General features: G+C 49.1%; 1 protein-coding gene across 1 annotated transcript in view; it reads left to right on the top strand.

Annotated features, from left to right (window-relative positions):
- Window positions 1–25,363, top strand: part of MFSD3 (major facilitator superfamily domain containing 3) — a 136,877-nt gene that overhangs the window by 92,916 nt on the left and 18,598 nt on the right. The window lies entirely within an intron of this gene.

Raw genomic sequence — 25,363 nt, 5'->3', positions numbered from 1 at the left:
AGGGAATACAGGTAACAATGCTGGGCAGGGAATACAGGGAACAGCGCTGAGCAGGGAATACAGGTAACAATGCTGAGCAGGGAATACAGGTAACAGCGCTGGGCAGGGAATACAGGTAACAGCGCTGAGCAGGGAATACAGGTAACAGCGCTGGGCAGGGAATACAGGTAACAATGCTGAGCAGGGAATACAGGTAACAGCGCTGGGCAGGGAATACAGGTAACAGCGCTGAGCAGGGAATACAGGTAACAATGCTGAGCAGGAAATACAGGTAACAGCGCTGAGCAGGGAATACAGGTAACAGCGCTGAGCAGGGAATACAGGTAACAGCGCTGGGCAGGGAATACAGGTAACAGCGCTGAGCAGGGAATACAGGTAACAGCGCTGAGCAGGGAATACAGGTAACAATGCTGGGCAGGTAATACAGGGAACAGCGCTGGGCAGGGAATACAGGTAACAGCGCTGAGCAGGGAATACAGGTAACAGCGCTGGGCAGGGAATACAGGTAACAATGCTGAGCAGGGAATACAGGTAACAGCGCTGGGCAGGGAATACAGGTAACAGCGCTGAGCAGGGAATACAGGTAACAATGCTGAGCAGGGAATACAGGTAACAGCGCTGAGCAGGGAATACAGGTAACAGCGCTGAGCAGGGAATACAGGTAACAGCGCTGAGCAGGGAATACAGGTAACAGCGCTGAGCAGGGAATACAGGTAACAGCGCTGAGCAGGGAATACAGGTAACAGCGCTGGGCAGGGAATACAGGTAACAGCGCTGAGCAGGGAATACAGGTAACAGTGCTGGGTAGGGAATACAGGTAACAGCGCTGAGCAGGGAATACAGGTAACAGCGCTGGGCAGGGAATACAGGTAACAATGCTGAGCAGGGAATACAGGTAACAGCGCTGGGCAGGGAATACAGGTAACAGCGCTGAGCAGGGAATACAGGTAACAGCGCTGAGCAGGGAATACAGGTAACAGCGCTGGGCAGGGAATACAGGTAACAGCGCTGGGCAGGGAATACAGGTAACAGCGCTGGGCAGGGAATACAGGTAACAGCAGGGAATACAGGTAACAGCGCCGAGCGGGGAATACAGGTAACAGCGCCGGGCAGGGAATACAGGTAACAGCGCTGGGCAGGGAATACAGGTAACAGCGCTGAGCAGGGAATACAGGTAACAGCGCTGGGCAGGGAATACAGGTAACAGCAGGGAATACAGGTAACAATGCTGAGCAGGGAATACAGGTAACAGCAGGGAATACAGGTAACAGCAGGGAATACAGGTAACAATGCTGAGCAGGGAATACAGGTAACAGCGCTGAGCAGGGAATACAGGTAACAGCGCTGGGCAGGGAATACAGGTAACAGCGCTGAGTAGGGAATACAGGTAACAATGCTGAGCAGGGAATACAGGTAACAGCGCTGGGCAGGGAATACAGGTAACAGCGCTGGGCAGGGAATACAGGTAACAATGCTGGGCAGGGAATACAGGTAACAGCACTGGGCAGGGAATACAGGTAACAATGCTGAGCAGGGAATACAGGTAACAATGCTGGGCAGGTAATACAGGTAACAGCGCTGAGCAGGGAATACAGGTAACAGCGCTGAGCAGGGAATACAGGTAACAATGCTGAGCAGAGAATACAGGTAACAACGCTGAGCAGGGAATACAGGTAACAGCGCTGGGCAGGGAATACAGGTAACAGCGCTGAGCAGGGAATACAGGTAACAATGCTGTGCAGGGAATACAGGTAACAGCGCTGGGCAGGGAATACAGGTAACAATGCTGAGCAGGGAATACAGGTAACAGCGCTGGGCAGGGAATACGGGTAACAGCGCTGAGCAGGGAATACAGGTAACAGCGCTGAGCAGGGAATACAGGTAACAATGCTGAGCAGGGAATACAGGTAACAATGCTGTGCAGGGAATACAGGTAACAGCGCTGGGCAGGGAATACAGGTAACAGCGCTGAGCAGGGAATACAGGTAACAGCGCTGAGCAGGGAATACAGGTAACAGCGCTGAGCAGGGAATACAGGTAACAATGCTGAGCAGGGAATACAGGTAACAACGCTGAGCAGGGAATACAGGTAACAACGCTGAGCAGGGAATACAGGTAACAGCGCTGAGCAGGGAATACAGGTAACAATGCTGTGCAGGGAATACAGGTAACAGCGCTGAGCAGGGAATACAGGTAACAGTGCTGGGCAGGGAATACGGGTAACAGTGCTGGGCAGGGAATACGGGTAACAATGCTGGGCAGGGAATACGGGTAACAACGCTGAGCAGGGAATACAGGTAACAGTGCTGGGCAGGGAATACAGGTAACAGTGCTGGGCAGGGAATACGGGTAACAATGCTGGGCAGGGAATACGGGTAACAACGCTGAGCAGGGAATACAGGTAACAGTGCTGGGCAGGGAATACAGGTAACAGTGCTGAGCAGGGAATACAGGTAACAATGCTGGGCAGGGAATACGGGTAACAACGCTGAGCAGGGAATACAGGTAACAGTGCTGGGCAGGGAATACAGGTAACAGTGCTGGGCAGGGAATACGGGTAACAATTAGAGATGAGCGGATTCGGTTTTACTCGGTTTTACTCGGTTCTCAAAACCGAATCTTATTGGCTATCCAAAACACGTGACATCCGTGAGCCAATAAGATTCGGTTTTGAGAACCGAGTAAAACCGAATCCGCTCATCTCTAGTAACAATGCTGGGCAGGGAATACAGGTAACAGCGCTGAGCAGGGAATACAGGTAACAGTGCTGGGCAGGGAATACGGGTAACAATGCTGGGCAGGGAATACGGGTAACAACGCTGAGCAGGGAATACAGGTAACAGCGCTGAGCAGGGAATACAGGTAACAGCGCTGGGCAGGGAATACAGGTAACAATGCTGGGCAGGGAATACGGGTAACAACGCTGAGCAGGGAATACAGGTAACAGCGCTGAGCAGGGAATACAGGTAACAGCGCTGGGCAGGGAATACAGGTAACAGCGCTGAGCAGGGAATACAGGTAACAGCGCTGGGCAGGGAATACAGGTAACAGCGCTGAGCAGGGAATACAGGTAACAATGCTGGGCAGGGAATACAGGTAACAGCGCTGAGCAGGGAATACAGGTAACAGTGCTGGGCAGGGAATACAGGTAACAGCGCTGGGCAGGGAATACAGGTAACAGCGCTGGGCAGGGAATACAGGTAACAATGCTGAGCAGGGAATACAGGTAACAGGGCTGAGCAGGGAATACAGGTAACAGCGCTGAGCAGGGAATACAGGTAACAGCGCTGAGCAGGGAATACAGGTAACAGCGCTGAGCAGGGAATACAGGTAACAACGCCGGGCAGGGAATACAGGTAACAGCGCTGGGCAGGGAATACAGGTAACAACGCTGAGCAGGGAATACAGGTAACAGCGCTGGGCAGGGAATACAGGTAACAACGCTGAGCAGGGAATACAGGTAACAGCGCTGAGCAGGGAATACAGGTAACAATGCTGAGCAGGGAATACAGGTAACAGCGCTGAGCAGGGAATACAGGTAACAGCGCTGAGCAGGGAATACAGGTAACAGCGCTGAGCAGGGAATACAGGTAACAGCGCTGAGCAGGGAATACAGGTGACAGCGCTGAGCAGGGAATACAGGTGACAGCGCTGAGCAGGGAATACAGGTAACAACGCTGGGCAGGGAATACAGGTAACAACGCTGGGCAGGGAATACAGGTAACAATGCTGGGCAGGGAATACAGGTAACAGCGCTGAGCAGGGAATACAGGTAACAGTGCTGGGCAGGGAATACAGGTAACAGCGCTGGGCAGGGAATACAGGTAACAACGCTAAGCAGGGAATACAGGTAACAATGCTGAGCAGGGAATACAGGTAACAGGGCTGAGCAGGGAATACAGGTAACAGCGCTGAGCAGGGAATACAGGTAACAGCGCTGGGCAGGGAATACAGGTAACAACGCTAAGCAGGGAATACAGGTAACAATGCTGAGCAGGGAATACAGGTAACAATGCTGAGCAGGGAATACAGGTGACAGCGCTGAGCAGGGAATACAGGTGACAGCGCTGAGCAGGGAATACAGGTGACAGCGCTGAGCAGGGAATACAGGTGACAGCGCTGAGCAGGGAATACAGGTGACAGCGCTGGGCAGGGAATACAGGTAACAATGCTGGGCAGGGAATACAGGTAACAGCGCTGAGCAGGGAATACAGGTAACAATGCTGAGCAGGGAATACAGGTAACAGCGCTGGGCAGGGAATACAGGTAACAATGCTGGGCAGGGAATACAGGTAACAGCGCTGAGCAGGGAATACAGGTAACAATGCTGAGCAGGGAATACAGGTAACAGCGCTGGGCAGGGAATACAGGTAACAGCGCTGGGCAGGGAATACAGGGAACAGCGCTGAGCAGGGAATACAGGGAACAGCGCTGGGCTGGGAATACAGGTAACAATGCTGAGCAGGGAATACAGGTAACAGCGCTGGGCAGGGAATACAGGTAACAGCGCTGAGCAGGGAATACAGGTAACAGCGCTGAGCAGGGAATACAGGTAACAGCGCTGAGCAGGGAATACAGGTGACAGCGCTGAGCAGGGAATACAGGTGACAGCGCTGAGCAGGGAATACAGGTGACAGCGCTGAGCAGGGAATACAGGTAACAACGCTGGGCAGGGAATACAGGTAACAACGCTGGGCAGGGAATACAGGTAACAATGCTGGGCAGGGAATACAGGTAACAGCGCTGAGCAGGGAATACAGGGAACAGCGCTGGGCAGGGAATACAGGTAACAATGCTGAGCAGGGAATACAGGTAACAATGCTGAGCAGGGAATACAGGTAACAGCGCTGGGCAGGGAATACAGGTAACAGCGCTGAGCAGGGAATACAGGTAACAGCGCTGGGCAGGGAATACAGGTAACAATGCTGAGCAGGGAATACAGGTAACAGCGCTGGGCAGGGAATACAGGTAACAGCGCTGAGCAGGGAATACAGGTAACAATGCTGAGCAGGGAATACAGGTAACAGCGCTGAGCAGGGAATACAGGTAACAGCGCTGAGCAGGGAATACAGGTAACAATGCTGAGCAGGGAATACAGGTAACAGCGCTGAGCAGGGAATACAGGTAACAGCGCTGAGCAGGGAATACAGGTAACAGCGCTGGGCAGGGAATACAGGTAAGAGCGCTGAGCAGGGAATACAGGTAACAGTGCTGGGCAGGGAATACAGGTAACAGCGCTGAGCAGGGAATACAGGTAACAGCGCTGGGCAGGGAATACAGGTAACAATGCTGAGCAGGGAATACAGGTAACAGCGCTGGGCAGGGAATACAGGTAACAGCGCTGAGCAGGGAATACAGGTAACAGCGCTGGGCAGGGAATACAGGTAACAGCGCTGAGCAGGGAATACAGGTAACAGCGCTGAGCAGGGAATACAGGTAACAGCGCTGGGCAGGGAATACAAGTAACAGCGCTGAGCAGGGAATACAGGTAACAGCGCTGGGCAGGGAATACAGGTAACAGCAGGGAATACAGGTAACAGCGCCGAGCGGGGAATACAGGTAACAGCGCTGGGCAGGGAATACAGGTAACAGCAGGGAATACAGGTAACAGCGCCGAGCGGGGAATACAGGTAACAGCGCTGGGCAGGGAATACAGGTAACAGCGCTGAGCAGGGAATACAGGTAACAGCGCTGGGCAGGGAATACAGGTAACAGCAGGGAATACAGGTAACAATGCTGAGCAGGGAATACAGGTAACAGCAGGGAATACAGGTAACAGCAGGGAATACAGGTAACAATGCTGAGCAGGGAATACAGGTAACAGCGCTGAGCAGGGAATACAGGTAACAGCGCTGGGCAGGGAATACAGGTAACAGCGCTGAGTAGGGAATACAGGTAACAATGCTGAGCAGGGAATACAGGTAACAATGCTGAGCAGGGAATACAGGTAACAGCGCTGAGCAGGGAATACAGGTAACAGCGCTGGGCAGGGAATACAGGTAACAATGCTGAGCAGGGAATACAGGTAACAGCGCTGGGCAGGGAATACAGGTAACAGCGCTGAGCAGGGAATACAGGTAACAGCGCTGGGCAGGGAATACAGGTAACAGCGCTGAGCAGGGAATACAGGTAACAGCGCTGAGCAGGGAATACAGGTAACAGCGCTGGGCAGGGAATACAAGTAACAGCGCTGAGCAGGGAATACAGGTAACAGCGCTGGGCAGGGAATACAGGTAACAGCAGGGAATACAGGTAACAGCGCCGAGCGGGGAATACAGGTAACAGCGCTGGGCAGGGAATACAGGTAACAGCGCTGAGCAGGGAATACAGGTAACAGCGCTGGGCAGGGAATACAGGTAACAGCAGGGAATACAGGTAACAATGCTGAGCAGGGAATACAGGTAACAGCAGGGAATACAGGTAACAGCAGGGAATACAGGTAACAATGCTGAGCAGGGAATACAGGTAACAGCGCTGAGCAGGGAATACAGGTAACAGCGCTGGGCAGGGAATACAGGTAACAGCGCTGAGTAGGGAATACAGGTAACAATGCTGAGCAGGGAATACAGGTAACAATGCTGAGCAGGGAATACAGGTAACAGCGCTGAGCAGGGAATACAGGTAACAGCGCTGGGCAGGGAATACAGGTAACAGCGCTGGGCAGGGAATACAGGTAACAATGCTGGGCAGGGAATACAGGTAACAGCGCTGAGCAGGGAATACAGGTAACAATGCTGAGCAGGGAATACAGGTAACAGCGCTGAGCAGGGAATACAGGTAACAGCGCTGAGCAGGGAATACAGGTGACAGCGCTGAGCAGGGAATACAGGTGACAGCGCTGAGCAGGGAATACAGGTGACAGCGCTGAGCAGGGAATACAGGTAACAACGCTGGGCAGGGAATACAGGTAACAACGCTGGGCAGGGAATACAGGTAACAACGCTGGGCAGGGAATACAGGTAACAGCGCTGAGCAGGGAATACAGGTAACAATGCTGAGCAGGGAATACAGGTAACAGCGCTGAGCAGGGAATACAGGTAACAGCGTCAGGTAACAATGCTGGGCAGGTAATACAGGTAACAGCGCTGAGCAGGGAATACAGGTAACAGCGTTGAGCAGGGAATACAGGTAACAGCGCTGAGCAGGGAATACAGGTAACAATGCTGAGCAGAGAATACAGGTAACAACGCTGAGCAGGGAATACAGGTAACAGCGCTGGGCAGGGAATACAGGTAACAGCGCTGAGCAGGGAATACAGGTAACAATGCTGTGCAGGGAATACAGGTAACAGCGCTGGGCAGGGAATACAGGTAACAATGCTGAGCAGGGAATACAGGTAACAACGCTGAGCAGGGAATACAGGTAACAATGCTGAGCAGGGAATACAGGTAACAACGCTGAGCAGGGAATACAGGTAACAGCGCTGGGCAGGGAATACAGGTAACAGCGCTGGGCAGGGAATACGGGTAACAGCGCTGAGCAGGGAATACAGGTAACAGCGCTGAGCAGGGAATACAGGTAACAATGCTGAGCAGGGAATACAGGTAACAATGCTGTGCAGGGAATACAGGTAACAGCGCTGGGCAGGGAATACAGGTAACAGCGCTGAGCAGGGAATACAGGTAACAGCGCTGAGCAGGGAATACAGGTAACAGCGCTGAGCAGGGAATACAGGTAACAGCGCTGAGCAGGGAATACAGGTAACAATGCTGAGCAGGGAATACAGGTAACAACGCTGAGCAGGGAATACAGGTAACAGCGCTGAGCAGGGAATACAGGTAACAATGCTGTGCAGGGAATACAGGTAACAGCGCTGAGCAGGGAATACAGGTAACAGTGCTGGGCAGGGAATACAGGTAACAGTGCTGGGCAGGGAATACAGGTAACAATGCTGGGCAGGGAATACAGGTAACAACGCTGAGCAGGGAATACAGGTAACAACGCTGAGCAGGGAATACAGGCAACAGTGCTGGGCAGGGAATACAGGTAACAGTGCTGGGCAGGGAATACAGGTAACAATGCTGGGCAGGGAATACAGGTAACAACGCTGAGCAGGGAATACAGGTAACAGTGCTGGGCAGGGAATACAGGTAACAGTGCTGGGCAGGGAATACAGGTAACAATGCTGGGCAGGGAATACGGGTAACAACGCTGAGCAGCGAATACAGGTAACAGTGCTGGGCAGGGAATACAGGTAACAGTGCTGAGCAGGGAATACAGGTAACAATGCTTGGCAGGGAATACGGGTAACAACGCTGAGCAGGGAATACAGGTAACAGTGCTGGGCAGGGAATACAGGTAACAATGCTGGGCAGGGAATACGGGTAACAACGCTGAGCAGGGAATACAGGTAACAGCGCTGAGCAGGGAATACAGGTAACAGCGCTGGGCAGGGAATACAGGTAACAATGCTGGGCAGGGAATACGGGTAACAACGCTGAGCAGGGAATACAGGTAACAGCGCTGAGCAGGGAATACAGGTAACAGCGCTGGGCAGGGAATACAGGTAACAGCGCTGAGCAGGGAATACAGGTAACAGTGCTGGGCAGGGAATACAGGTAACAGCGCTGGGCAGGGAATACAGGTAACAACGCTGAGCAGGGAATACAGGTAACAATGCTGAGCAGGGAATACAGGTAACAGCGCTGAGCAGGGAATACAGGTAACAATGCTGGGCAGGGAATACAGGTAACAGCGCTGAGCAGGGAATACAGGTAACAGTGCTGGGCAGGGAATACAGGTAACAGCGCTGGGCAGGGAATACAGGTAACAACGCTAAGCAGGGAATACAGGTAACAATGCTGAGCAGGGAATACAGGTAACAGGGCTGAGCAGGGAATACAGGTAACAGCGCTGAGCAGGGAATACAGGTAACAGCGCTGAGCAGGGAATACAGGTAACAGCGCTGAGCAGGGAATACAGGTAACAGCGCTGAGCAGGGAATACAGGTAACAACGCTGGGCAGGGAATACAGGTAACAGCGCTGGGCAGGGAATACAGGTAACAACGCTGAGCAGGGAATACAGGTAACAGCGCTGGGCAGGGAATACAGGTAACAGCGCTGAGCAGGGAATACAGGTAACAGCGCTGGGCAGGGAATACAGGTAACAGTGCTGGGCAGGGAATACAGGTAACAAAGCTGAGCAGGGAATACAGGTAACAGCGCTGGGCAGGGAATACAGGTAACAATGCTGGGCAGGGAATACGGGTAACAATGCTGGGCAGGGAATACAGGTAACAGCGCTGGGCAGGGAATACAGGTAACAGCGCTGAGCAGGGAATACAGGTAACAGCGCTGAGCAGGGAATACAGGTAACAGCGCTGGGCAGGGAATACAGGTAACAGCGCTGGGCAGGGAATACAGGTAACAGCGCTGAGCAGGGAATACAGGTAACAGCGCTGAGCAGGGAATACAGGTAACAGCGCTGAGCAGGGAATACAGGTAACAGCGCTGAGCAGGGAATACATGTAACAGCGCTGAGCAGGGAATACAGGTAACAGCGCTGGGCAGGGAATACAGGTAACAGCGCTGGGCAGGGAATACAGGTAACAATGCTGGGCAGGGAATACAGGTAACAGCTCTGAGCAGGGAATACAGGTAACAGTGCTGAGCAGGGAATACAGGTAACAGCGCTGAGCAGGGAATACAGGTAACAGTACTGAGCAGGGAATACAGGTAACAGCGCTGGGCAGGTAACAACGCTGAGCAGGGAATACAGGTAACAGCGCTGGGCAGGGAATACAGGTAACAGCGCTGAGCAGGGAATACAGGTAACAGCGCTGGGCAGGGAATACAGGGAACAATGCTGAGCAGGGAATACAGGTAACAACGCTGGGCAGGGAATACAGGTAACAGCGCTGGGCAGGGAATACAGGTAACAGTGCTGAGCTGGGAATACAGGTAGCAGTGAATACAGGTAACAGCGCTGGGCAGGGAATACAGGTAACAGTGCTGAGCTGGGAATACAGGTAGCAGTGAATACGGGTAACAGCGCTGGGCAGGGAATACAGGTAACAGCGCTGAGCAGGGAATACAGGTAACAGCGCTGAGCAGGGAATACAGGTAACAATGCTGGGCAGGGAATACAGGTAACAGCGCTGGGCAGGGAATACAGGTAACAATGCTGAGCAGGGAATACAGGTAACAGCGCTGAGCAGGGAATACAGGTAACAATGCTGAGCAGGGAATACAGGTAACAGCGCTGGGCAGGGAATACAGGTAACAGTGCTGAGCAGGGAATACAGGTAACAGCGCTTAGCAGGGAATACAGGTAACAATGCTGAGCAGGGAATACAGGTAACAATGCTGAGCAGGGAATACAGGTAACAGTGCTGAGCAGGGAATACAGGTAACAGTGCTGGGCAGGGAATACAGGTAACAATGCTGAGCAGGGAATACAGGTAACAGCGCTGAGCAGGGAATACAGGTAACAATGCTGAGCAGGGAATACAGGTAACAGCGCTGAGCAGGGAATACAGGTAACAGCGTTGAGCAGGGAATACAGGTAACAATGCTGGGCAGGGAATACAGGTAACAACGCTGGGCAGGGAATACAGGTAACAATGCTGGGCAGGGAATACAGGTAACAGCGCTGAGCAGGGAATACAGGTAACAATGCTGAGCAGGGAATACAGGTAACAATGCTGAGCAGGGAATACAGGTAACAGCGCTGGGCAGGGAATACAGGTAACAGCGCTGAGCAGGGAATACAGGTAACAGCGCTGAGCAGGGAATACAGGTAACAGCGCTGAGCAGGGAATACAGGTAACAATGCTGAGCAGGGAATACAGGTAACAATGCTGAGCAGGGAATACAGGTAACAGCGCTGGGCAGGGAATACAGGTAACAGCGCTGGGCAGGGAATACAGGTAACAGCGCTGAGCAGGGAATACAGGTAACAGCGCTGAGCAGGGAATACAGGTAACAATGCTGAGCAGGAAATACAGGTAACAGTGCTGAGCAGGGAATACAGGTAACAGCGCTGGGCAGGGAATACAGGTAACAGCGCTGAGCAGGGAATACAGGTAACAGCGCTGAGCAGGGAATACAGGTAACAGCGCTGAGCAGGGAATACAGGTAACAGCGCTGAGCAGGGAATACAGGTAACAGCGCTGGGCAGGGAATACAGGTAACAATGCTGAGCAGGGAATACAGGTAACAACGCTGGGCAGGGAATACAGGTAACAGCGCTGGGCAGGGAATACAGGTAACAGTGCTGAGCTGGGAATACAGGTAGCAGTGAATACAGGTAACAGCGCTGGGCAGGGAATACAGGTAACAGCGCTGGGCAGGGAATACAGGTAACAGCTCTGAGCAGGGAATACAGGTAACAGCGCTGAGCAGGGAATACAGGTAACAGCGCTGGGCAGGGAATACAGGTAACAGCGCTGAGCAGGGAATACAGGTAACAGCGCTGAGCAGGGAATACAGGTAACAATGCTGGGCAGGGAATACAGGTAACAGCGCTGGGCAGGGAATACAGGTAACAATGCTGAGCAGGGAATACAGGTAACAGCGCTGAGCAGGGAATACAGGTAACAATGCTGAGCAGGGAATACAGGTAACAGCGCTGGGCAGGGAATACAGGTAACAGTGCTGAGCAGGGAATACAGGTAACAGCGCTTAGCAGGGAATACAGGTAACAATGCTGAGCAGGGAATACAGGTAACAATGCTGAGCAGGGAATACAGGTAACAGTGCTGAGCAGGGAATACAGGTAACAGTGCTGAGCAGGGAATACAGGTAACAGTGCTGGGCAGGGAATACAGGTAACAATGCTGAGCAGGGAATACAGGTAACAGCGCTGAGCAGGGAATACAGGTAACAATGCTGAGCAGGGAATACAGGTAACAGCGTTGAGCAGGGAATACAGGTAACAATGCTGGGCAGGGAATACAGGTAACAACGCTGGGCAGGGAATACAGGTAACAATGCTGGGCAGGGAATACAGGTAACAGCGCTGAGCAGGGAATACAGGTAACAATGCTGAGCAGGGAATACAGGTAACAGCGCTGGGCAGGGAATACAGGTAACAGCGCTGAGCAGGGAATACAGGTAACAGCGCTGAGCAGGGAATACAGGTAACAGCGCTGAGCAGGGAATACAGGTAACAATGCTGAGCAGGGAATACAGGTAACAATGCTGAGCAGGGAATACAGGTAACAGCGCTGGGCAGGGAATACAGGTAACAGCGCTGGGCAGGGAATACAGGTAACAGCGCTGAGCAGGGAATACAGGTAACAGCGCTGAGCAGGGAATACAGGTAACAGCGCTGGGCAGGGAATACAGGTAACAGCGCTGGGCAGGGAATACAGGTAACAGCGCTGAGCAGGGAATACAGGTAACAGCGCTGAGCAGGGAATACAGGTAACAGCGCTGAGCAGGGAATACAGGTAACAGCGCTGAGCAGGGAATACAGGTAACAGCGCTGGGCAGGGAATACAGGTAACAGCGCTGGGCAGGGAATACAGGTAACAGCGCTGGGCAGGGAATACAGGTAACAGTGCCGGGCAGGGAATACAGGTAACAGCGCCGGGCAGGGAATACAGGTAACAGCGCTCGGCAGGGAATACAGGTAACAATGCTGAGCAGGGAATACAGGTAACAACGCTGGGCAGGGAATACAGGTAACAGTGCCGGGCAGGGAATACAGGTAACAGCGCCGAGCAGGGAATACAGGTAACAGCGCCGAGCAGGGAATACAGGTAACAGCGCCGGGCAGGGAATACAGGTAACAGCGCCGGGCAGGGAATACAGGTAACAGCGCCGGGCAGGGAATACAGGTAACAGCGCCGAGCAGGGAATACAGGTAACAGCGCCGGGCAGGGAATACAGGTAACAGCGCCGGGCAGGGAATACAGGTAACAGTGCTGAGCAGGGAATACAGGTAGCAGTGAATACAGGTAACAGCGCTGGGCAGGGAATACAGGTAACAGTGCTGAGCAGGGAATACAGGTAACAGCGCTGAGCAGGGAATACAGGTAACAGCGCTGAGCAGGGAATACAGGTAACAGCGCTGGGCAGGGAATACAGGTAACAGCGCTGAGCAGGGAATACAGGTAACAGCGCTGAGCAGGGAATACAGGTAACAATGCCGGGCAGGGAATACAGGTAACAGCGCTGAGCAGGGAATACAGGTAACAATGCTGAACAGGGAATACAGATAACAGCGCTGAGCAGGGAATACAGGTAACAATGCTGAACAGGGAATACAGATAACAGCGCTGAGCAGGGAATACAGGTAACAATGCTGAGCAGGGAATACAGGTAACAGCGCTGAGCAGGGAATACAGGTAACAGCGCTGAGCAGGGAATACAGGTAACAGCGCTGAGCAGGGAATACAGGTAACAGTGCTGGGCAGGGAATACAGGTAACAACGCTGAGCAGGGAATACAGGTAACAATGCTGAACAGGGAATACAGGTAACAATGCTGGGCAGGGAATACAGGTAACAACGCTGAGCAGGGAATACAGGTAACAATGCTGAGCAGGGAATACAGGTAACAGCGCTGAGCAGGGAATACAGGTAACAGCGCTGAGCAGGGAATACAGGTAACAATGCTGGGCAGGGAATACGGGTAACAATGCTGAACAGGGAATACAGATAACAACTCTGAGCAGGGAATACAGGTAACAATGCTGAGCAGGGAATACAGGTAACAACGCTGAGCAGGGAATACAGGTAACAGCGCTGAGCAGGGAATACAGGTAACAATGCTGAACAGGGAATACGGGTAACAATGCTGGGCAGGGAATACAGGTAACAGTGCTGAGCAGGGAATACAGGTAACAGCGCTGAGCAGGGAATACAGGTAACAATGCTGAGCAGGGAATACAGGTAACAACGCTGAGCAGGGAATACAGGTAACAGTGCTGAGCAGGGAATACAGGTAACAATGCTGAACAGGGAATACGGGTAACAATGCTGGGCAGGGAATACAGGTAACAGTGCTGAGCAGGGAATGCAGGTAACAATGCTGGGCAGGGAATACAGGTAACAGTGCTGAGCAGGGAATACAGGTAACAGCGCTGAGCAGGAAATACAGGTAACAATGCTGAGCAGGAAATACAGGTAACAGCGCTGAGCAGGGAATACAGGTAACAGTGCTGAGCAGGGAATACTGGTAACAGCGCTGGGCAGGGAATACAGGTAACAATGCTGAGCAGGGAATACAGGTAACAATGCTGGGCAGGGAATACAGGTAATAGCACTGAGCAGGGAATACAGGTAACAGCGCTGAGCAGGGAATACAGGTAACAATGCTGAACAGGGAATACAGGTAACAATGCTGGGCAGGGAATACAGGTAACAGTGCTGAGCAGGGAATACAGGTAACAGCGCTGAGCAGGGAATACAGGTAACAATGCTGAACAGGGAATACAGATAACAGCTCTGAGCAGGGAATACAGGTAACAATGCTGAGCAGGGAATACAGGTAACAGCGCTGAGCAGGGAATACAGGTAACAGTGCTGAGCAGGGAATACAGGTAACAGTGCTGAGCAGGGAATACAGGTAACAGCGCTGGGCAGGGAATACAGGTAACAATGCTGAGCAGCGAATACAGGTAACAATGCTGGGCAGGGAATACAGGTGACAGCGCTGGGCAGGGAATACAGGTAACAATGCTGGGCAGGGAATACAGGTGACAGCGCTGGGCAGGGAATACAGGTAACAGCGCTGGGCAGGGAATACAGGTCTCAGCGCTGAGCAGGGATTACAGGTAACAATGCTGAGCAGGGAATACAGGTAACAGCGCTGAGCAGGGAATACAGGTAACAATGCTGAACAGGGAATACAGGTAACAATGCTGGGCAGGGAATACAGGTAACCGTGCTGAGCAGGGAATACAGGTAACCGTGCTGAGCAGGGAATACAGGTAACAGCGCTGAGCAGGGAATACAGGTAACAATGCTGAACAGGGAATACAGATAACAGCTCTGAGCAGGGAATACAGGTAACAATGCTGAGCAGGGAATACAGGTAACAGCGCTGAGCAGGGAATACAGGTAACAGTGCTGAGCAGGGAATACAGGTAACAGTGCTGAGCAGGGAATACAGGTAACAGCGCTGGGCAGGGAATACAGGTAATGCTGAGCAGCGAATACAGGTAACAATGCTGGGCAGGGAATACAGGTGACAGCGCTGGGCAGGGAATACAGGTGACAATGCTGGGCAGGGAATACAGGTGACAGCGCTGGGCAGGGAATACAGGTCACAGCGCTGGGCAGGGAATACAGGTCTCAGCGCTGAGCAGGGATTACAGGTAACAATGCTGGGCAGGGAATACAGGTAACAGTGCTGAGCAGGGAATACAGGTAACAGTGCTGAGCAGGGAATACAGGTAACAGCGCTGAGCAGGGAATACAGGTAACAGCGCTGAGCAGGGAATACAGGTAACAGCGCTGGGCAGGGAATACAGGTAACAGTGCTGAGCAGGGAATACAGGTAACAGCGCTGAGCAGGGAATACAGGTAACAATGCTGAGCAGGGAATACAGGTAACAGCGCTGAGCAGGGAATACAGGTAACATTGCTGAGCAGGGAATACAGGTAACAGCGCTGAGCAGGGAATACAGGTAACAGCGCTGAGCAGGGAATACAGGTAACAGCGCTGGGCAGGGAATACAGGTAACAGCGCTGAGCAGGGAATACAGGTAACAATGCTGGGCAGGGAATACAGGTCACAATGCTGAGCAGGGAATACAGGTAACAGCGCTGAGCAGGCAATACAGGTAACAATGCTGGGCAGGGAATACAGGTAACAATGCTGAGCAGGGAATACAGGTAACAGCGCTGGGCAGGGAATACAGGTAACAATGCTGAGCAGGGAATACAGGTAACAATGCTGAGCAGGGAATACAGGTAACAATGCTGAGCAGGGAATACAGGTAACAGCGCTGAGCAGGGAATACAGGTAACAATGCTAGGCAGGGAATACAGGTAACAACGCTGGGCAGGGAATACAGGTAACAACGCTGGGCAGGGAATACAGGTAACAATGCTGAGCAGGGACTACAGGTAACAATGCTGGGCAGGGAATACAGGTGACAGCGCTGGGCAGGGAATACAGGTAACAGCGCTGAGCAGGGAATACAGGTAACAGCGCTGAGCAGGGAATACAGGTAACAGTGCTTGGCAGGGAATACAGGTAACAACGCTGGGCAGGGAATACAGGTAACAGCGCTGGGCAGGGAATACAGGTAACAATGCTGAGCAGGGAATACAGGTAACAATGCTGGGCAGGGAATACAGGTGACAGCGCTGGGCAGGGAATACAGGTGACAATGCTGGGCAGGGAATACAGGTGACAGCGCTGGGCAGGGAATACAGGTGACAGCGCTGGGCAGGGAATACAGGTAACAGCGCTGGGTAGGGAATACAGGTAACAGCGCTGAGCAGGGAATACAGGTAACAGCGCTGGGCAGGGAATACAGGTAACAGCGCTGGGCAGGGAATACAGGTAACAGCGCTGGGCAGGGAATACAGGTAACAGCGCTGGGCAGGGAATACAGGTAACAGCGCTGGGCAGGGAATACAGGTAACAGCGCTGAGCAGGGAATACAGGTAACAGCGCTGGGCAGGGAATACAGGTAACAGCGCTGAGCAGGGAATACAGGTAACAGCGCTGAGCAGGGAATAGAATACAGGTAACAGCGCTGAGCAGGGAATACGGGTAACAGCGCTGAGCAGGGAATACGGGTAACAGCGCTGAGCAGAGAATACGGGTAACAGCGCTGAGCAAGGTATACGGGTAACAGCGCTGAGCAGAGTATACGGGTAACAGCGCTGAGCAGGGTATACAGGTAACAGCGCTGAGTAAGGTATACAGGTAACAGCGCTGGGCAGGGTATACGGGTTTCAGCGCTCAGCAGGGTATACAGGTAACAGCGCTGAGCAGGGTATACAGGTAACAGCGCTGGCCTGTTATTGGCATGTACATAACAAGGAATGAGGCCACAGAACAGACTGACAGTGCTCAGAGAGGTGGAATTATGTGACCGCTGGTCTCATTACCGATCCCGACATCCCGCCTCTCTCAATGCCGACTAACAGAGACTAATCCCACCACACCCATAGAGTGGGAATATAACCTGTATCCAGCGCAGCCACTGAGTCCGCAGCGTGGCGGGCCTGCATGGGGGTTCATTGCGCTCGCATCCCCTCTCCCCCTCCGGCATTGTGCATTCGAGATCCCGGCCGCCGGTAACCCATACCTAACACGCTCAGAGGGAGTAGTCCCAGTATAGTGCGCAAATCCTTACACTGTCCCTGTATGTGTGTGTCTCTCCTGATATATAGATATAGATAATATACGGTATATACACATACTGTACATACACACACATACATACATATACATACATACTGTACATACATACACACACATACATATACATACACACATACAGTACATACACACATACATACTGTACATACATACATACATACATATTCTGTACATACATACATACATATATACTTTACATACATACACATTCTGTACATACATACACACATACAATAAATACTGTACATACATACACATTCTGTACATACATACATACATACATACACACATACATACTGTACATACATGCACACATACATACTGTACATACATACACACATACATACTGTACATACACACATATACATACTGTACATACACACACACACACACACATGCATACTGTACATACATACACATTCTGTATGTACATACATACACACACATACATACATACATACTGTACATACATACACATTCTGTACATACACACACATACATACTGTACATACATACACACACATACATACTGTACATACATACACACATACATACTGTACATACACACACACATACTGTACATACACACACACACTGTACACACATACATACTGTACATACACATTCTGTACATACATACATACACACATACATACTGTACATACATACACACATACATACTGTACATACATACACACATACATACTGTACATACATAACACATATATACTGTACATACACACATACATACTGTACATACACACATACATACTGTACGTACTGTACATACATATATACATACATACACACACATACTGTACATACATACACACACATACATACTGTACATACATACACACATACATACTGTACATACATACACACACATACTGTACGTACATACATACTGTACGTACTGTACATACTACATACATACATACTGTACGTACGTACATACTGTACATACGTACACACATACATACTGTACATACATACACATACTGTACATACATACATACACACACACATACATACTGTACATACATACATACATATATATACTGTACATACATACACACATATATACTGTACGTACGTACGTACGTACGTACGTACGTACACACACATACATACTGTACATACATACATAAATACATACATACACACATACACACTGTACATACATACACACATACATACTGTACATACATACGTACGTACACACATATATACTGTACATACGTACACACATATATACTGTACATACGTACACACATATATACTGTACATACATACACACATACATACTGTACATACTCACATACATACTGTACATACATACTGTACATACATACATACACACGTACATACACACATACATACTGTACATACATACACTCATACATACTGTACATACACACACATACATACTGTACATACACATACATACTGTACATACACACACACACACACACACACACACACACATACTGTACGTACATACATACTGTACATACATACATACTGTACATACATACTGTACATACATACACACATACATACACACATATATACTGTACATACATACTGTACGTACACACATACATACTGTACATACATACATACATACATACACACATACATACTGTACATACATACATACATACACACATACATGCTGTACATAAATACACACATACATACTGTACATACTCACATACATACTGTACATACATACATACATACATACATACACACGTACATACACACATACATACTGTACATACATACACTCATACATACTGTACATACACACACATACATACTGTACATACACATACATACTGTACATACACACACACACACACATACTGTATGTACATACATACTGTACATACACACATACCTACTGTACATACATACATACTGTACATACATACTGTACATACATACACACATACATACACACATATATACTGTACATACATACTGTACGTACACACATACATACTGTACGTACATACACACATACATACTGTACATACATACATACACACATACATACTGTACATAAATACACACATACATACTGTACATACATACATACATACTGTACACACATATATACTGTACATACTATACATGCTATACATACATACTGTACATACTATACATGCTGTACGTACGTACGTACGTACGTACGTACACACATTATTATTATTATTATTATTATCCGTTATTTATATGGTGCCACAAGGGTTCCGCAGCGCCAAATTACAGAGTACATAAATAATCAAGCAGGAAAACAGTAACTTACAGTTGATGACAGTATAGGACAAGTACAGGGTAAATACACATATTAACATCAGCAGATGACACTGGAATAAGTATCAGGGGGCAGAAGACTGCTGGAGTTGGTGCAGTTGAAGAGTATTAAAGTAAGACAAATGATAAGCACATGAGAGAAGAGGGCCCTGCTCGTGAGAGCTTACAATCTAAAGGGGAGGGGTAGACAGACATGGGTGACACAGATGGGGTACATAGAGAATGTGGAACAGAGGCTGAGGATGAGATTTGGCTGGGTTTGGTGAAGTGGGTCTTGAGAGCCCATACATACTGTACATACACACATACTGTACATACATACATACATACACACATACTGTACATACACACATACTGTACATACACATACATACTGTGCATACACACACACATGTACTGCACATACACACATACTGTACGTACGTACGTACATACATACATACATACATACACACATACTGTACATACACACATACTGTACATACACACAAACACACACACACACACACACACACACACACTGTACATACACACATATATACTGTACATACATACACACATATGTACACACATACATACTGTACACACATACATACTGTACATACACATATACATACTGTACACACATACTGTACACACATACTATATATACTGTACATACTATACATGCTATACACACATACATACTGTACATACATTCACACATACATACTGTACATACTATACATGCTGTACACACATACATACTGTACACACATACTGTACATACACACACATACATACTGTACGTACTGTACACCCATACATACTGTACATACTATACATGCTGTACATACACACATATTGTATACACATACATACTGTACATACACACATACATACTGTACACCCATACATACTGTACATACACACATACTGTACATACACACATACATACTGTACACCCATACATACTGTACATACACACATACTGTACATACACACACACATACATACTGTACGTACGTACATACTGTACACCCGTACATACTATACATGCTGTACATACACACATACATACTGTATACACATACATACTGTACATACATACACACATACATACTGTACACCCATAAATACTGTACATACACACATACATACTGTACATACACACGCATACATACTGTACATACACACTACATACTGTACATACTATACATGCTGTACATACACACACATACTGTACATACACACATACTGTACATACATACTGTACACACATACATACACACATACTGTACACACACTATATATACTGTACATACTATACATGCTGTACACACATACATACTGTACATGCACACACATACATACTGTACATTTACACACATACATACTGTACATACACACATACTGTACATACATACATACTGTACACACATACATACACACATACTGTACACACATACATACACACATACTGTACACACACTATATTCATGCTGTACATACATACATACACACACATACTGTACATACACACATACTGTACATACATACTGTACACACATACATACACACATACTGTACACACACTATATATACTGTACATACTATACATGCTGTACACACATACATACTGTACATACACACACATACATACTGTACATTTACACACATACATACTGTACATACACACATACTGTACATACATACTGTACACACATACATACACACATACTGTACACACATACATACACACATACTGTACACACACTATATTCATGCTGTACATACATACATACACACATACATACTGTACATACACACATACTGCACATACATACTGCGCATACATACTGTACATGCATTCACACATACTGTACACACATACATACACACATACTGTACCTACTATACATACTGTACATATATACACACACACATTATTATTATTTTCTCTATCGTCCTAGTGGATGCTGGGGTTCCTGAAAGGACCATGGGGAATAGCGGCTCCGCAGGAGACAGGGCACAAAAAGTAAAGCTTTAGGATCAGGTGGTGTGCACTGGCTCCTCCCCCTATGACCCTCCTCCAAGCCAGTTAGATTTTTGTGCCCGGCCGAGAAGGGTGCAATCTAGGTGGCTCTCCTAAAGAGCTGCTTAGAAAAGTTTAGCTTAGGTTTTTTTATTTTACAGTGAGTCCTGCTGGCAACAGGATCACTGCAACGAGGGACTTAGGGGAGAAGAAGTGAACTCACCTGCGTGCAGGATGGATTGGCTTCTTGGCTACTGGACATTAGCTCCAGAGGGACGATCACAGGTACAGCCTGGATGGTCACCGGAGCCTTGCCGCCGGCCCCCTTGCAGATGCTGAAACAAGAAGAAGGTCCAGAATCGGCGGCATGAAGACTCCTCAGTCTTCTTAAGGTAGCGCACAGCACTGCAGCTGTGCGCCATTTTCCTCTCAGCACACTTCACACGCAGTCACTGAGGGTGCAGGGCGCTGGGAGGGGGGCGCCCTGGGAGGCAATGAAAACCTATTTTTGGCTAAAAATACCTCACATATAGCCTCCGGGGGCTATATGGAGATATTTAACCCCTGCCAGAATCCGTTAAGAGCGGGAGACGAGGCCGCCGAAAAAGGGGCGGGGCCTATCTCCTCAGCACACAGCGCCATTTTCCCTCACAGAAAGGCTGGAGGGAAGGCTCCCAGGCTCTCCCCTGCACTGCACTACAGAAACAGGGTTAAAACAGAGAGGGGGGCACTAATTTGGCGTTAGAAATATATAAAAAAGATGCTATAAGGGAAAACACTTATATAAGGTTGTCCCTATATAATTATAGCGTTTTTGGTGTGTGCTGGCAAACTCTCCCTCTGTCTCTCCAAAGGGCTAGTAGGTCCTGTCCTCTATCAGAGCATTCCCTGTGTGTGTGCTGTGTGTCGGTACGTGTGTGTCGACATGTATGAGGACGATGTTGGTGAGGAGGCAGAGCAATTGCCTGTAATGGTGATGTCACTCTCTAGGGAGTCGACACCGGAATGGATGGCTTATTTAGGGAATTACGTGATAATGTCAACACGCGCCAAGGTCGGTTGACGACATGAGACGGCCGACAAACAATTAGTACCGGTCCAGACGTCTCAAAAACACCGTCAGGGGTTTTAAAAAACGTATTCCTTATTAGGGCCACACGTTAAGGGCAATGAAGGAGGTGTTACATATTTCTGATACTACAAGTACCACAAAAGAGGGTATTATGTGGGATGTGAAAAAACTACCGTAGTTTTTCCTGAATCAGATAAATTAAATGAAGTGTGTGATGATGCGTGGGTTCCCCCCGATAGAAAATATGGGCGGTATACCCTTTCCCGCCAGAAGTTAGGGCGCGTTGGGAAACACCCCTTAGGGTGGATAAGGCGCTCACACGCTTATCAGAACAAGTGGCGGTACCGTCTATAGATAGGGCCGTCCTCAAGGAGCCAGCTGACAGGAGGCTGGAAAAATATCATAAAAAGTATATACACACATACTGGTGTTATACTGCGACCAGCGATCGCCTCAGCCTGGATGTGCAGAGCTGGGGTGGCTTGGTCGGATTCCCTGACTAAAAATATTGATACCCTTGACAGGGACAGTATTTTATTGACTATAGAGCATTTAAAGGATGTATTTCTATATATGCGAGATGCACAGAGGGATATTTGCACTCTGGCATCAAGAGTAAGTGCGATGTCCATATCTGCCAGAAGATGTTTATGGACACGACAGTGGTCAGGTGATGCAGATTCCAAACGGCACAAAGGTGTATTGCCGTATAAAGGAAGAGGAGTTATTTGGGGTCGGTCCATCGGACCTGGTGGCCACGGCAACTGCTGGAAAATCCACCGTTTTTACCCTAAGTCACATCTCTGCAGAAAAAGACACCGTCTTTTCAGCTTCAGTCCTTTCGTCCCTATAAGAGTCATATCTGCCCAGGGATAGAGGAAAGGGAAGAAGACTGCAGCAGGCAGCCCATTCCCAGGAACAGAAGCGTTCCAACCCTTCTGACAAGCTCTCAGCATGACGCTGAGACCGTACAGGACCCCTGGATCCAACAAGTAGTATCCCAGGGGTACAGTTTGGAATGTCGAGACGTTTCCCCTGCGCAGGCTCCTGAAGGCTGCTTTACCAAGGTCTCCCTCCGACAAGGAGGCAGTATGGAAAAATAAAATTCACGAGCTGTATTCCCAGCAGGTGATAATTAAATTACCCCTCCTACAACAAGAAAAGGGGTATTATTCCACACTATATTGTGGTACTGAAGCCAGAAGGCTAGGTGAGACCTATTCTAAATCTAAAAAAATTTGAACACTTACAAAGGTTCAAATCAAGATGGAGTCACTCAGAGCAGTGATAACGAACCGGGAAGAAGGGGACTATCTGGTGTCCCGAGACATCAGGGATGCTTACCTCCATGTCCCAAATTTGCCCTTATCACTAAGGGTACCTCAGGTTCGTGGTACAGAACTGTCACTATCAGTTTCAGACGCTGCCGTTTGGATTGTCTACGGCACCCCGGGTCTTTACCAAGGTAATGGCCGAAATGATGGTTCTTCTTCGAAGAAAAGGCGTCTTAATTATCCCTTACTTGGACGATCTCCTGATAAGGGCAAAGTCCAGGGAACAGTTGGAGGTCGGAGTAGCACTATCTCGGATACTGTTACAACAGCAGGGGTGGATTCTAAAGATTCCAAAATCGCAGCTGATCCCGACAACAAGTCTCCTGTGCTTAGGGATGATTCTGGACACAGTCCAGAAAAAGGTGTTTCTCCCGGAAGAGAAAGCCAGGGAGTTATCCGAGCTAGTCAGGAACCTCCTAAAATCAGTGCATCATTGCACAAGGGCCATGGTAAAAAAATGGTGACTTCCTTCGAAGCAATTCCAGTCGGCAGATTTCATGCAAGAACTTTTCAGTGGGATCTGCTGGACAAATGGTCCGGATCGCATCTTCAGATGCATCAGCGGATAACCCTATATCCAAGGACAAGGGTGTCTCTCCTGTGGTGGTTACAGAGTGCTCATCTTCTAGAGGGCCGCAGATTCAGCATTCAGTTTTGGATGTTGGTGACCACGGAGGCCAGCCCGAGAGGCTGGGGAGCAGTCACACAAGGAAAAAATTTCCAGGGAGTGTGATCAAGTCTGGAGATTTTTCTCCACATAAATATAGCTAAGGGTAAATTTATAATGCTCTAAGCTTAGCAAGACCTCTGCTTCAAGGTCAGCCGGTATTGATCCAGTGGGATAAAACATCACGGCAGTCGCCCACGTAAATAGACAGGGCGGCACAAGAAGCAGGAGGGCAGTGGCAAAAACTGCAAGGACTTTTCGCTGGGCGGAAAATCATGTGATAGCACTGTCAGCAGTGTTTCATTCCGGGAATGGAAACTGGGAAGCAGACTTCCTCAGTAGGCACGACCTCCACCCGGCAGAGTGGGAACTTCATGGGGAAGTTTTCCACATAATTGTAAACCGTTGGGAATTACCAAAGGTGGACATGATGGCGTCCCGTCTGAACAAAAAACGGGACAGGTATTGCGCCAGGTTAAGAGACCCTCAGGCAATAGCTGTGGACGTTCTGGTAACACCGTGGGTGTACCAGTCGGTGTATGTGTTCCATCCTCTGCTTTTCATACCTAAGGTACTGAGAATTATAAGACGTAGAGGAGTAAGAACTATACTCATGGCTCCGGATTGGCCAAGAAGGACTTGGTACCCGGAACTTCAAGAG

Source organism: Pseudophryne corroboree, chromosome 5 (assembly GCF_028390025.1).
Source record: "Pseudophryne corroboree isolate aPseCor3 chromosome 5, aPseCor3.hap2, whole genome shotgun sequence".
NCBI classification, from domain to species: Eukaryota; Metazoa; Chordata; class Amphibia; order Anura; family Myobatrachidae; genus Pseudophryne; species Pseudophryne corroboree.
Note: the sequence above shows the minus strand (reverse complement) of the source record. Positions and strands in the feature narration are given on the sequence as shown.